Below are 12,809 nucleotides of genomic sequence, written 5' to 3' on the forward strand. Positions count from 1 at the left end.
AGAAGTTCCGACATTGGAGAAATTATTGAAGGTTGCGAGAGAAGCAATAAATTTCCAAGGAGGGAGAGAAACAGTACGGAAAGTGATTCGAGATATGGGATTTAGATTTAAAAAATGTAGAAATACAAGATGTATTTTGATTGAAAGACGTACTTAAATTAAATTATGAATAAGTAATAATTAACCTTACATTATTATAAGCAATATTCAAGAGACATGACACTGTTTGACGGAAGTTTGGCAACATCCCTATTCGGGAAGGTTCGTGGCCTGCTGTTTGACGTAGTGGGAGAGAAATGGGTGGAATGGGGTGAGTAGAGGCATTAACTTTTCCAAGAACGACGACAGTGCTGAAGGGGCACAGTTCCGATGGTGCGACAATACATAATATTATGGTCAGTTTCGATGGTACTTGGCCATACCTCAAACTTTGGTGTCGGTTGTGTGATTGATGTAGTCACAGGATATGTGATAGATTTTGTTGTTTTATCGAAAACAGCCAAAGATGTTCAGTAGCAAAAAAAAGCTTCATGAGAACAGTGCAGAATTTCACTTTTGGTTTGAAGGCCATAAACCAGATTGTAACATAAACTATACTGGTTCCTCTCCTGCCATGGAACGAGAAGCTGCTGTATGCTTGTGGACAAGGTCTGTTGGCCATGGATTTAGATATGCAACAATACTCAGTGATGGGGATTCCAAAGCTTTCAAAGAACTGGTCGGGCTAAATGTATATGGAGACAGTCACCCCATTGAGAAAGAGGAATGTGTGAACCATGTTCTGAAACGAATGGGCACTGCTTTGCGTCAACTTATTAGTGAGACAAAGAAGGGCACCACTTTAGGGAGCAAACGTGCTGGTCCTTTGACGAAAAACATGGTCGAAAAGGTTCAAAAGTATTATGGAAATGCTATTCGCAATAATAAGGATCCTGCGGAAATGAAAACTGCAATTTATGCCATATTGAATCACTACAGATCTACTGACGAAAACCCACAACATAAGAAGTGTCTTACTGGTGAACATTCATGGTGCGTTTTCAATAGAGATGCTGCAAGGAATGTGCCACCACCTTTACCCAAGCATAAGATAAAAACCACATTATCAGATTTTGTGGTTGCCAAAATGATGTCAGTGTTCCAGAGACTGACCAGTGATGACTTGTTAATGAGGTGCAAAGAAGGAAAGACGCAAAATGCCGATGAGTGTCTACACTCTGTGATATGGTCCAAATGCCCCAAGACTACCATGGTGACATAAAAAAGAGTTGAAGTGGCAGTGATTGAAGGAATTACACAATTCAACAGCAGAAGCAGCCTTTACATTGTCAAGAGATTGGGAAAAGGACGTCTCACACCAGGAAAAAAACACAATGAAAGTTGCACGCAGAAGAACCACAGCAGAGTATCTCACAGTAAATTTCAAAGAAATGAAAAAATCCGGAGGTATTGTAAAGCTGTTCGAATTGGCAAAAACAGGGTTGAGGAACAATGGCAAAAACAGGGTTGAGGAACAACAAAAGCAGACAGAGGGCCCAACCTATGGTGCAGGAGACTTCTAAATAATGTATGACTTGAGGCTTTCCCAGCGTTTGATGTAGAATAACTCTTCTCGGATTCTCAGCCAGGTGAGTTGGAGATTTGCTTCCAAGCTTTCGATGGCTAGCTCTGCCATCTTCTTCAGGGAATGAAGAAGAAGATGGCAGAGTTAGCCATCAAAAGCTTGGAAGCAAATCTCCAACTCACCTGGCTGAGAACCAGAGAAGAGTTATTCAGGGAATGAAGAAGAAGATGGCAGAGCTAGCCATCAAAGGCTTGGAAACAAATCTCCAACTCACCTGGCTGAGAACCCAAGAAGAGTTTTTCGACTTCTAAATAGTTCAAGTAAGTTAAAGCAGCCATACAAGAAACATAGTTGTAAAAGGTAGAATAGTAACATGAAACTTCTTTTGTCATTTCCCGATAAACAAAATTCCTACACTTTTCATTCTTTAAACTGTAAGAAGGGGGTCATGGGGTAGTATGTGGTCTCAAGGGCACACAATCTGCTGATGGTTGTGTGCTATTCAAAAGCTTGAGAAATGCCATTTATTCCTACCAAGCTCTATGTATGCACTTCCTCGTAGTGGCCCTGGAAACGTTTTATGGCTAAGCATACAAGGACGCAAAAGTGAGCCCCCGACACTATAATTGGGAACTATCAGCTAAGGAAGTAAACCCTAACAGAAAATCATCAGCCACCCAGAATTGCTGGATGGTTGGGCTTAGGCATGACGACCCCATCCCGGAAAAACCCACTGTTACGAATTCCAAAGTAAAAATGAAAGCCGGATTGTCTTATGGACGAAGACCTGGCAAATGTAATAAGGACTTGAATCTCGGAACATGGAACATTTTATCTCTGTACAGACCTAAAACCCTGATGATGCTAATAGATCAACTTCAATGCTATAAATTAGATATTACATGTTTACAAGAAATACGGTGGCCCGGACATGGGGTCATTGAAAAAAAGGATTTTACAGTATTTTATAGTGGACACAAGAAGGAACACAAGCTTGGCGTAGGCTTCATTGTGAATAATAAAATTAAACATAATATTTTGAATTTTAATGCAATTAATGAGAGAATTTGTTATTTAAGATTTAAAGGAACATTTTTGAATTACAGTATAATTAATCTCCATGCTCCAACAGAAGACAAAGAGGATCATGAGAAGGATATTTTTTACGATATTCTCACGGAAACATATGATAAATGTCCAAAACATGATATAAAGGTTATCATTGGAGACGCCAATGCACAAATTCGCAAGGAAGATGCATATAGACCCATAATAGGCAAATATAGCCTACATGAAGTGACTAATGATAATGGAGAGCACCTCATTAATTTTGCTGTCTCTCAAAACAAGGTAATAGGATCTACTATGTTCGATCATAAGAAAATACACCTAGCTACATGGAGTACAGCTGCCAACCAGATCGACCATGTCTTAATTGATAGAAGACATGCAACCGAACATATAGAGGCGCCAACATTGATACAACCATTATTTGGTAATATCACGACTCCGAGCGAGAATTAGTAATGGAAGAAAAATACAAAGTACAAAAACACGGAGATATGATTGTAAAAAATTTAAAGATCCGGAAATTAGATATGAGTATACTAAGAAATTAAATGCCTATTTTCAAAGTAACCAGTTAAATGATCAAGCCTCTATTGGGAACAGGTGGCCCTATTTGTCGAATGGGATTAGGAAGACAGCACAACAGGTATTAGGAATGGCGGAAGTAAATAGTAGAAACAACAGGAATAACTGGTATGATGATGAATGTAAGAGGGCCACAGAAGAAAAAAATAACTATATAATAAAATGCATCAGAAAAACTTTACGAGAGGTGCATTGTAAGAATATGGACAAGCAAGAAAGAAGGAGAAGAAGACCCACAGAAAGAGAAAGAGAGAATATGAAAACAGTAAGTTTGAAGAAATAGAAAATCTAAATACAAAAAATGAAGTAAAATTATTTTATGGGGAACTAAATAAATCAAGGAAAGAATATAAGCCTAGATTAACTATATGTAAAAACGAAAATGGAGAACTGATTACCGATAAAACCAAAATTCTACGTAGATGGAAAGAGTATTTTAACAATCTTTTATCGAGTAAACCAACGCAGCAGGAGAATATGGATATCAGTAATGACGTTTTTAATGATGAAGATCTAATAAACAAAGAAGAACCACCCACAATGGAAGAGATACAAAGCGCAATACCTAGGATGAGGAATGATAAAGCTCCAGGAATTGTTCAAGCAAGGAGAGGAATGCCCCAAACAGATACATGAAGTCATATGTAAAGTTTGGACATATTAAACCATGCCAAAAGATTGGAAAATCAGTATTATATGTCCTATACTAAAAAAAAAAAAAAGGGGACCCCTTGGAATGTAGCAATTATAGAGGCATCAGTCTGCTGAGCAATGTCTATAAAATTTTCTCAAATGTTCTTTATAAAAGACTATCTGAATACACAGAAAGAGAAATCGGAAACTACCAATGTGGCTTTAGGCCCAACAGATCGACCATAGAACAGATGTATACACTCAGACAAATTTTAGGCAAAACTAACGAATACAACGTAACAACACACCATCTATTCATTGACTTCCAAATGGCGTATGATACTATTAATAGCAACAACTATATCAAGCAATGGCAGTACTGAAAATACCTAATAAACTCATTAGAACTAGCCCAGATGACAATGAAAGAAACTATAAACTGTATTAAGGCTGGTTCACAATAAACGTGGAACGGAAATGACAACGAGAAGAAGAACGGAAATGTTGTTAAAATAAATGTATTTAAATGTGAGCATTCACAATTAACTATTGTGAATGCTTACATTTAAATACATTTATTTTAACATTATTTCCGTTCTCGTTCTCGTTGCCGTTTCCGTTCCCGATTTATTCTGAACCAGCCTTTAAGATCCAGTCAGACTTATCAGGGGAATTTGAAACCAACAGAGGTATAAGACAAGGAGATGCATTGGCCTGCTTGCTGTTTAACATAGCCTTGGAAAAAGCGATCAGAGAATCAGGAATACAGACAACTAACACAATATGCTATAAGCCTGTTCAAGTTCTGGCATTCGCAGACGACCTAGATATTATTGCTAGGTTACAGAAAGCACTAGAAGAGGCATTTATCTCCCTGGAAAAGGCAGCAAAGATAATGAGATTGAGAGTTAATGAGAGCAAGACTAAATACATGATCTCCAGCCACAAAGGAAACATTATTAATAAAGCACCAACATATCTTACAATTGAAAATTACAAATTTGAATATGTAAAAAATTTTATATATCTTGGCTCCATGATCAATAATGACGACACCAGTCTTGAAATTAAGAGAAGAATATCTGTAACAAATAAATGTTACTTTGGATTACTGAAATATAATAAATCGAAATTCTTAACCATCTCAACTAAAATAAGAATATATAAGATGCTTATTAGGCCGGTGTTGACGTATGCCTCAGAAACATGGACTATGGACAAATAGAACTCCAGAAGACTTAGTATCTTCGAGGGGAAAATTCTGAGAGCAATTTATGGACCCATCAAAATAAATAATGAATGGAGAATTAGATATAATAAAGAAATATACGATCTGTTTAAGGAGCCAGACATTATAACACTTATTACAATTGGTCGATTGCAGTGGGCTGGACATCTGGTAAGAATGGATGATACTAGACCCGCTAAAAGAGCCTTTACATCCAATCCTGGAGGAAGCAGATCCAAAGGAAGACCGAGGAGCAGATGGGAGGATAATGTATACGAAGATGCCAACTTTATTGGTGCACGAATGTGGGCAGTCAAGGCCAGAAGTAGAGACGGCTGGAATAAAATACTGAGGAAGGCTAGGACTCTCAATGGGTTGTTGAGCCAATGATGATGATGATGAAACTGTAAGAACTCTGTAGCCATTAAAGATAAATACTTCAAATTTGCATGGCATGATGAAGACATAACCTACGAACGAGTGATTTGGAGAGATGGAATTTTGTTGTCTGTTAATTTACAATTTTTATGATTTTTCCAATATATAATTATAAAAAAATATTTTTAAAATAGCCTTTTTATTTTTTAAATAAATGAAATATTACTTTTTTTAATTTCCTCACTCAAAATTGTTGAACAATGAATTAGCTTTCTTTTAAGTCCTGAAACAACTCTCTAAGTCCAAGCAGAGTGAAGTTTATCCATTTTAAGTGATCACCTGCATTTTTCGGTATGTTATATCCTGAGGGGAACTGGGTGGTCAGAAATTTAAAATTCAAGTTTGAAATGACATATATAGGACCATAGGTGGAGTTATGGTGGGGGCACTGCCCCCCCCCCAAACTTGTCTGAACTCTTATTTTTTTTTTATTAATGTTAGAAAATATTGCATTCAAAAGATTTTTCTTGGTTTTGTTTCTGATTAAGTTTCTCTACTTAAATTGACGAATTAAGTTTTCAGATCATGTGTCTGGACTATAATATTTATTTTAAATTTCTGAACGTATAAGAATTTCTATACATCATTTGAGGAATAGAAGCATTGTAATGTTTCTCTGTAACAGCCTGTACTCGTGTGTTAGAAGTCTGCAGGTGTTCAGGACGCCACATGGAGGAATATGAATAACACACTGCACAACAATGCAGAAAAAATAAAAATGATTCCAGTATAATGTGTAAATAAACTTAAAGACGAGATTAAATAAAATAATTAGAATTTATATTTCATGATATCTTTCTTTTTGAAATAAACAGATAAATTAAATGTAAAATTGTCTGTATATTTTGTTACAATTTTACTTTCAATATATTGTTGTGAATATGTTATAAAAATACCGAACAATGCACAACAAACACGGAACTGTGATTCTGTACATTATTATGATTGCCAGCTGTGCGAGAGATTTCGAGGCAATGAGTTTGCGAGACATTCGTTCATTCTTTGTCAGTGTACAAAAATCTAAAAATGGGTTAACTAGTGTTAAAAATGCTCCAGTTGCATCATAAGTAATCACTACCACTACTGATGCTAATGCTAGTGTGACCAGTACTGTGTGATGATCAACCTATTGCTAGTGCTAGTCAGTGAAATAGATATTGCTGATCTTGGCAATCTTATTAGTGGCGCTTCCAGACCAGTTGTCTCGGAGTTTCCCTAAAGTGAATGTGCTGGTATTGAGAGAAGTTTTACAACTTCATGGTACAGTAAATCTGAATGGCTACAGTACAGGGTGGAGAAAGATGCTGTATTTTGTTTTCCTTGCAGACAGTTTTCGAGTTCTGGTAAAGAATGTGTATTTACCAAAAAGGGCACTCACAACTGGAAGAAAATATCAGAAAAACTTAGTAAACACGCGATAAGTTCATCTCATTTGTTTTCAGTTACTAAATGGACTAATATGGAACATTGTAAAGAATCAGTAATCACACAGATTTTCAGTTTACACAAGGATCTGATTAACACAAATCGACAGTATTTATTTAAGATAATTGACATACTGTTGTACTTAGCAAAGCAGGGTTTAGGTATAAGAGGACATAATGATGGTGAAGAATCGTGCAGTAAAGGAACCTTTCTGGAGTTATGTGAAATTTTTTCGAAACACGAACATCTCAAAAGTAAATTCAGTTGTTATTATAATCTGACCAGTGGAACTGTACGGAACGAATTGTTAGAGATATGTTCTAATGAAACAGTGACAAAAATTGTTGAAGAAATTAATGATGCGGGGTTTTATGCACTTCTTGTGGATGAAGCTAAGTCTCATAAGTGCGAAGAGACGAGTAGGCTATATGTGTTAGATAGCTAAGGGATCTGCTGTAAAGGAAAACTTATTAGGGATGGGAGACGTTTCAATTTCATGAACTGGTAGTGCACATAATTTCAGTCATATGTTAAGAATTTAGGGATCATAGCATTAATGATTGGGCAATCTTATGGCGGGTGTTAATAGTGGATTGCAGGCTGTAGTTCGTGAAAACCTCAAGTACCCTATGCAACTTACATACACTGCATGGCTCACAAATTAAATCTTGTTATAGTTTCTACTTGCTTGTTATGGATTTAATATAATGAGTCATTATATGAGTTTCTCTCTCATCCCGATACGCATGTGCAATTTGTGGATATTCAGAAAAAGCTTAAAATAAATAAGCATGAATCAACAACTCAGTGATACTCGCTGGGCTTGATTTCCATTTAAGCAACATATCCTGCAATAGTAAGGGTGCTAAAGAATACATCTAGTAACTTAAGACACCCAAGATGTTCAATTGCTAAAGAACTGCTACAAAATATTCAATCCTTAGATTTCCTTGTGTTTCTGATATTTTAGAACATCATTTTTCAAATACAAATGTTGTACGTAGATCACTACAGCGTCTCTATTCATGTATTGCTTCCTGCAATCTGGCAGTTCAAGGGGCTATTGGAAATTTGGAGTCAAGCAGGAATGAAAAGATGTGGTTGGAGATGTGGGAAGAAGTAATAGAATATTGTAACAATAATAATTTACAACATATTCCTAAAGATATTTTGAAAGAGAATGACACATTTACAGAGCAAGAAAGATGTAAATACAGACTAAAACGACCTCGTACAATTTCAAAAAAAATTTGATGACTATGTTGTTAGTGAAACTGTGGGGCAAAGATACAGGAAGGGCTGACAGTGCAGCAACACAGAGTGTTTGTACTTGACATGCTATTAGCAGAAATAAGAAGATTTTCAGATGGAGGTATGATATTAGCAATGTCATGTGAAGAATTTTTGAGATTGAGATATTGAGAAGGCGCAAGATATTTTATTGATCATTCATTATTCAGTGCCACAAACAAATAAGAGAATGTTAGAAGCTGATATAGACATTGCTAGGAATGTGGTAAGCACTAAACTCAAAGACGACACTTTGCAACTAATAATAAGTGAACTTCTGGATAAAATAACAGCTTATGTTCTTCCAAATGTTAATCTCCTGATCAAAATAGCATTAACGCTGCCTTAAAACAGCGAAAAATGCGAAAGGACTTTCTTAACAATGCGCAGAATAAACAAATGGCTTCGGTCAACAATGACACAGGATCGATTGTCAAACTTATTGGTTCTGTATTCGGAAAGTGATATTGTTAATGTTATGTTTTATTTAACGACGCTCGCAACTGCAGAGGTTATATCAGCGTCGCCGGATGTGCCGGAATTTTGTCCTGCAGGAGTTCTTTTACATGCCAGTAAATCTACTGACATGAGCCTGTCGCATTTAAGCACACTTAAATGCCATTGACCTGGCCCGGGATCGAACCGCAACCTTGGGCATAGAAGGCCAACGCTATACCAACTCGCCAACCAGGCCGACTGGAAAGTGATATTGTTCAGTGCCTAGACCGTGATGTGAATGTTGATAAATACATGCAAAACGGAAACAGAAAATTCACACTGCAGTAATTCAGTGAATTTCTCAACACAAAACAGTTTCTGATTTATTTATTTATCTATTTATGTCCATAACAGGGCAAAGCCCCAATTACAATAGACAGTACAGATTAAAAAAAACATAGAATTGCATATAACACGAAAAAAGAGGTAAAACAGATACAAGTGTAAATACAAATTAAAAATGGAAAAGAGAAGAAGAAAAAAAAAACAAATAGATACCACCTAAATAAAAGACACAGATACAGATATAAATGAAAAACACCAAATAAAAAAAATCAAAAAGAGCCAAGTACAGACATCACAGCCAAAAATGCAAAATGTAAGTAGTAAATGATGAGTAGTGACAGTGTTTTTCCTTGCGTTACTCCTCATTTGTGAAGAGCCACTTGTACTGTATTGTATTGTATTGTATTGTATTGTATTGTATTGTATTGTATTGTATTTATTTATTCCCTGTACAATCTATTACAGATTATAGGTTCGTCATGACTATTGTATGTATAATTCCTAGTGATAGTGTTTATTGAAATACATGAACTAGTGTACTAATAACTGCAGAGGTGGCAAGATATGGAGGCAACAGTATGGCAGATTACTTTCTTCGGGAAGGTAAGCTTCATATAAAAAAGTTCCTGTTAGCTGTTACGTAGTTTTGTTGATGTATGCATGTGTTTGTGTACGAGAGAGATTGTTTTGAGTTATGTCCTATTATAATTTGTAGTAGATCTACAGTTCAAACCTTAGGGGGCTGTCACACTGAATCGATCGAACGACTGTGATCAACCGACCTCAGAAACGTACAGAGGGCGGTGACAGCAGTCACACAGCAATCAACAACGAGCGTCTAAGATCAACTGGTTGGTGAAAACAAACGTGTTCATTTTTCAAGCGACAGTTGATGCAAGATGGCAGATGAGTTGACGAAACTGACAAATTAATCTGCCTTGTCGGAGAAAACGAAGTGCTATTCAATCCAAGGCTCCCTGGATATCGCAACAGAGAAACCATAGACTTTGTGTGGAATGGGATCGGCTCAAGAATGGGACAAAAAGTGGTAAGTAACTATATGAATATTCTTCTCCAATAATAGTAACTGAAAACTATTTTGTAAACGTGTTGATGTTAGGAATACATTATGAAATGTTGTTATCCAAGAGTGATTGATTGATTAAAACACTGTTATATTAATATAAGAATAGTAATTATGCTCGTGACATAATCAAAAGCAATGCCATATACTTAACCTCTATCACTCAGTCAACAAATTTAATGGAAAACTCTGTTTTCTTTATTCACAAAGAGTATGTGAACAACGAGAAAAGGTTCAGAAAAGAATTAACCAAATTTCTACATACTCATACCTTCTACACAATTGATGAATTGTTTATGCTTGTGAATTGAATTATTCTACTTAAATGACATGTACAATTTTATATAGCTCAACTAAAATATGTTTTTATATTGACTTAATCTGTTTACTATGTATTGTATTTTTTGTTTAGCATAACTGATGAATTGTATGTACTGTAAATTGAATAGTATGCTGTATGGGTCAACTGATGAATTGTTTAAGCTTATAAATTGAATTAATCTACTTCATATGAATTGTATAGCTTAACGAAAATAAGTTTGTAAATTGAACTAATTTGATTGTATATGTTTGTATAGTTTGGCTGATGAATTGTATATGTTCTTAAAATGATTACTAGTCTGTGTAGCTCTAGTGATGAATTGTATATAGCCTAGACCTACTGTAAATTGAATGGTAATATGTATAGCTCAACTGATGAATTGTTTATGATTATAAATTGAATTAATCTACTTGATATTAATTGCACAAATTTGTATAGCTTAATGAAAGTATGCTACTTTGTATTGTATATATTTGTATAGTTTTGGCCGATGAATTGTATATGCTTTAAATTGAATAGTAATCTATATAGCTCTACTGATAAATTGTTTGTGTTTGTAATTTGAAGTAGTTTGCATGATATGTATTATCAATTTCTGTATATCACAACTGGTTGAATTGTTTATGCCTTAAATTTAATTAAATTGGTTTGTATTATAATATAGCTCAACTTATGAATGATCGTTTGCGTTTGTAAATTTAATAATCTGATTGGCTATGTATTGTATACTTTTAGTAGAGCCATCGATGTAGCTCAGTCGACAGACTCGCTGGGCTGCTGATCCGGAGCTGCGTTCGGGCTTGGGTTGGATCCCCCTTTGGACTTTGGTTTCTTCGGAGGTTTTCCCCAGCCGTGGGACTGAAGCCGGATGGTCTATGGCGAGTCCTTGGCATCAACCCCTTTGATTTGATTACCTGGTTGGGTTTTTCCGAGGTTTCCCCCACCGAAAAGGCAAATGCCGGGTAATATTTTGGCGAATCCTCGGACCTCATCTCATCTCACTACATCTCGCCAAAATGTAAAAAAAGTAAAAAAATTGTACAAAATTGTAAAAATTGTAGAAAATTACTAAATTGTAAAACTATAAAAATTTGTAAAAATTGTAATTGTAATATTGTAAAATGTTGACATGTTCCACATCTTAAAGCTTCATTGCTCATGTAAGATCAATGGAATAAAATAAATGAATGAATGAACAATTGCATGACATTTTCGTCACAGAACGTAATTCTTTGTTTCAGCAAAGACTTGTGTCAAGAAATAGCAAATTTTGAGGGCCGGGTATAGAAGTAGAAGAGGCAGTGTGCTCCCCTCAGGCTCTGGAGCATCGGAAGTAAAGAAGTGAGTATACTTTGATGTCCTCAATTTTTTGGAGCCATTTGTTGCTGGAAGAAGGTAAAATATTTTTCTTTTCTTCTATAGGTCTAAGCCTGTAAGAAATGTAGATAAATATCCACAACCCAATAGGTTGTTAGGTTCAGCTAGTTTTATTATTAATCTATGTTAGGTTATGTTTAGTGTAGTTTATGAATAATTTAAGTTAGGTTATGTTCTTTTCATTTTCCTAACCTACTAGATTAATCTGGATCTCTACCACAATTTAGATGTATTTGGCTAGTGAAAAAAAAATGAGAAAGATTGTATAAACAAGGCATATTATATCAGATATCATTATTCTTTCCAGTTCGTTTACAAACACCCCTACTCAAAATTCTCCTCAAATTTCTACATCAGCTCTCAAATGTAGGATCTAATAGTGGAGAACAGCAAGAAGCCAATAGGTACCACACTCAAACCTGTTCATTATTATCATAATGATTTTTAATTTTCTTTCAAAACACAAATATCTTACTTTCAGTATTAATACATTGGTGTAATACAAAGACTTATTAAATGTGAAAGGAATGCATACTGTACCATATTGATAAAATTTATGTTGCATACTAATATAACGAGTTTGTTTTGATAAACTCATTTAAGGTGGCTGGATCAGTGTAATGATCGAGACCGAGCTGATTTTTTTCCTTTCACAATATTAGCGAAGTTGCACTTTAATTTATTGTTCACTACACTTATTGTATTCCATAGAACTTACATTAGGACTGAAGCTTGAAGATACAGAGCAACTCAAGAGTTACACAAATTTTTGGAGAGGTGAGCTGAGGCCGAGGATTCATCATAGATTATCTGAAATTTGCTTTAAGGTTGGCAAAAAAAAAAAAATAAATAATAACTGGAAAAAGGGGGGGGGGAAATAAAAACCAACCAGGTAATCAGTCCAAGCCCGAGCGCAACTCGAAGGGGGGGGGGAGATAAAAACCAACCAGGCAATTAGTCCAAGCCCGAGCACAACTCGAAGGGGGGGGGGGATAAAAACCAACCAGGCAAT

The 12,809-nt window shown here is 35.6% G+C and overlaps 1 protein-coding gene and 1 long non-coding RNA gene across 12 annotated transcripts in view; one reads left to right on the forward strand and one right to left on the reverse strand.

The window, feature by feature from the left end:
* Positions 1–12,809, reverse strand: part of LOC138693819 (uncharacterized) — a 148,202-nt gene that overhangs the window by 110,416 nt on the left and 24,977 nt on the right. The gene's annotated exons all lie outside the window — the stretch shown is intronic.
* On the forward strand, positions 3,192–9,860 carry LOC138693820 (uncharacterized). Its single transcript, XR_011330511.1, has 3 exons — positions 3,192–9,327; positions 9,480–9,617; positions 9,730–9,860. It is a non-coding gene; the product is annotated as an uncharacterized lncRNA (long non-coding RNA).

The sequence above is a fragment of the Periplaneta americana genome, unplaced genomic scaffold (assembly GCF_040183065.1).
Source record: "Periplaneta americana isolate PAMFEO1 unplaced genomic scaffold, P.americana_PAMFEO1_priV1 scaffold_22, whole genome shotgun sequence".
NCBI lineage: Eukaryota > Metazoa > Arthropoda > Insecta > Blattodea > Blattidae > Periplaneta > Periplaneta americana.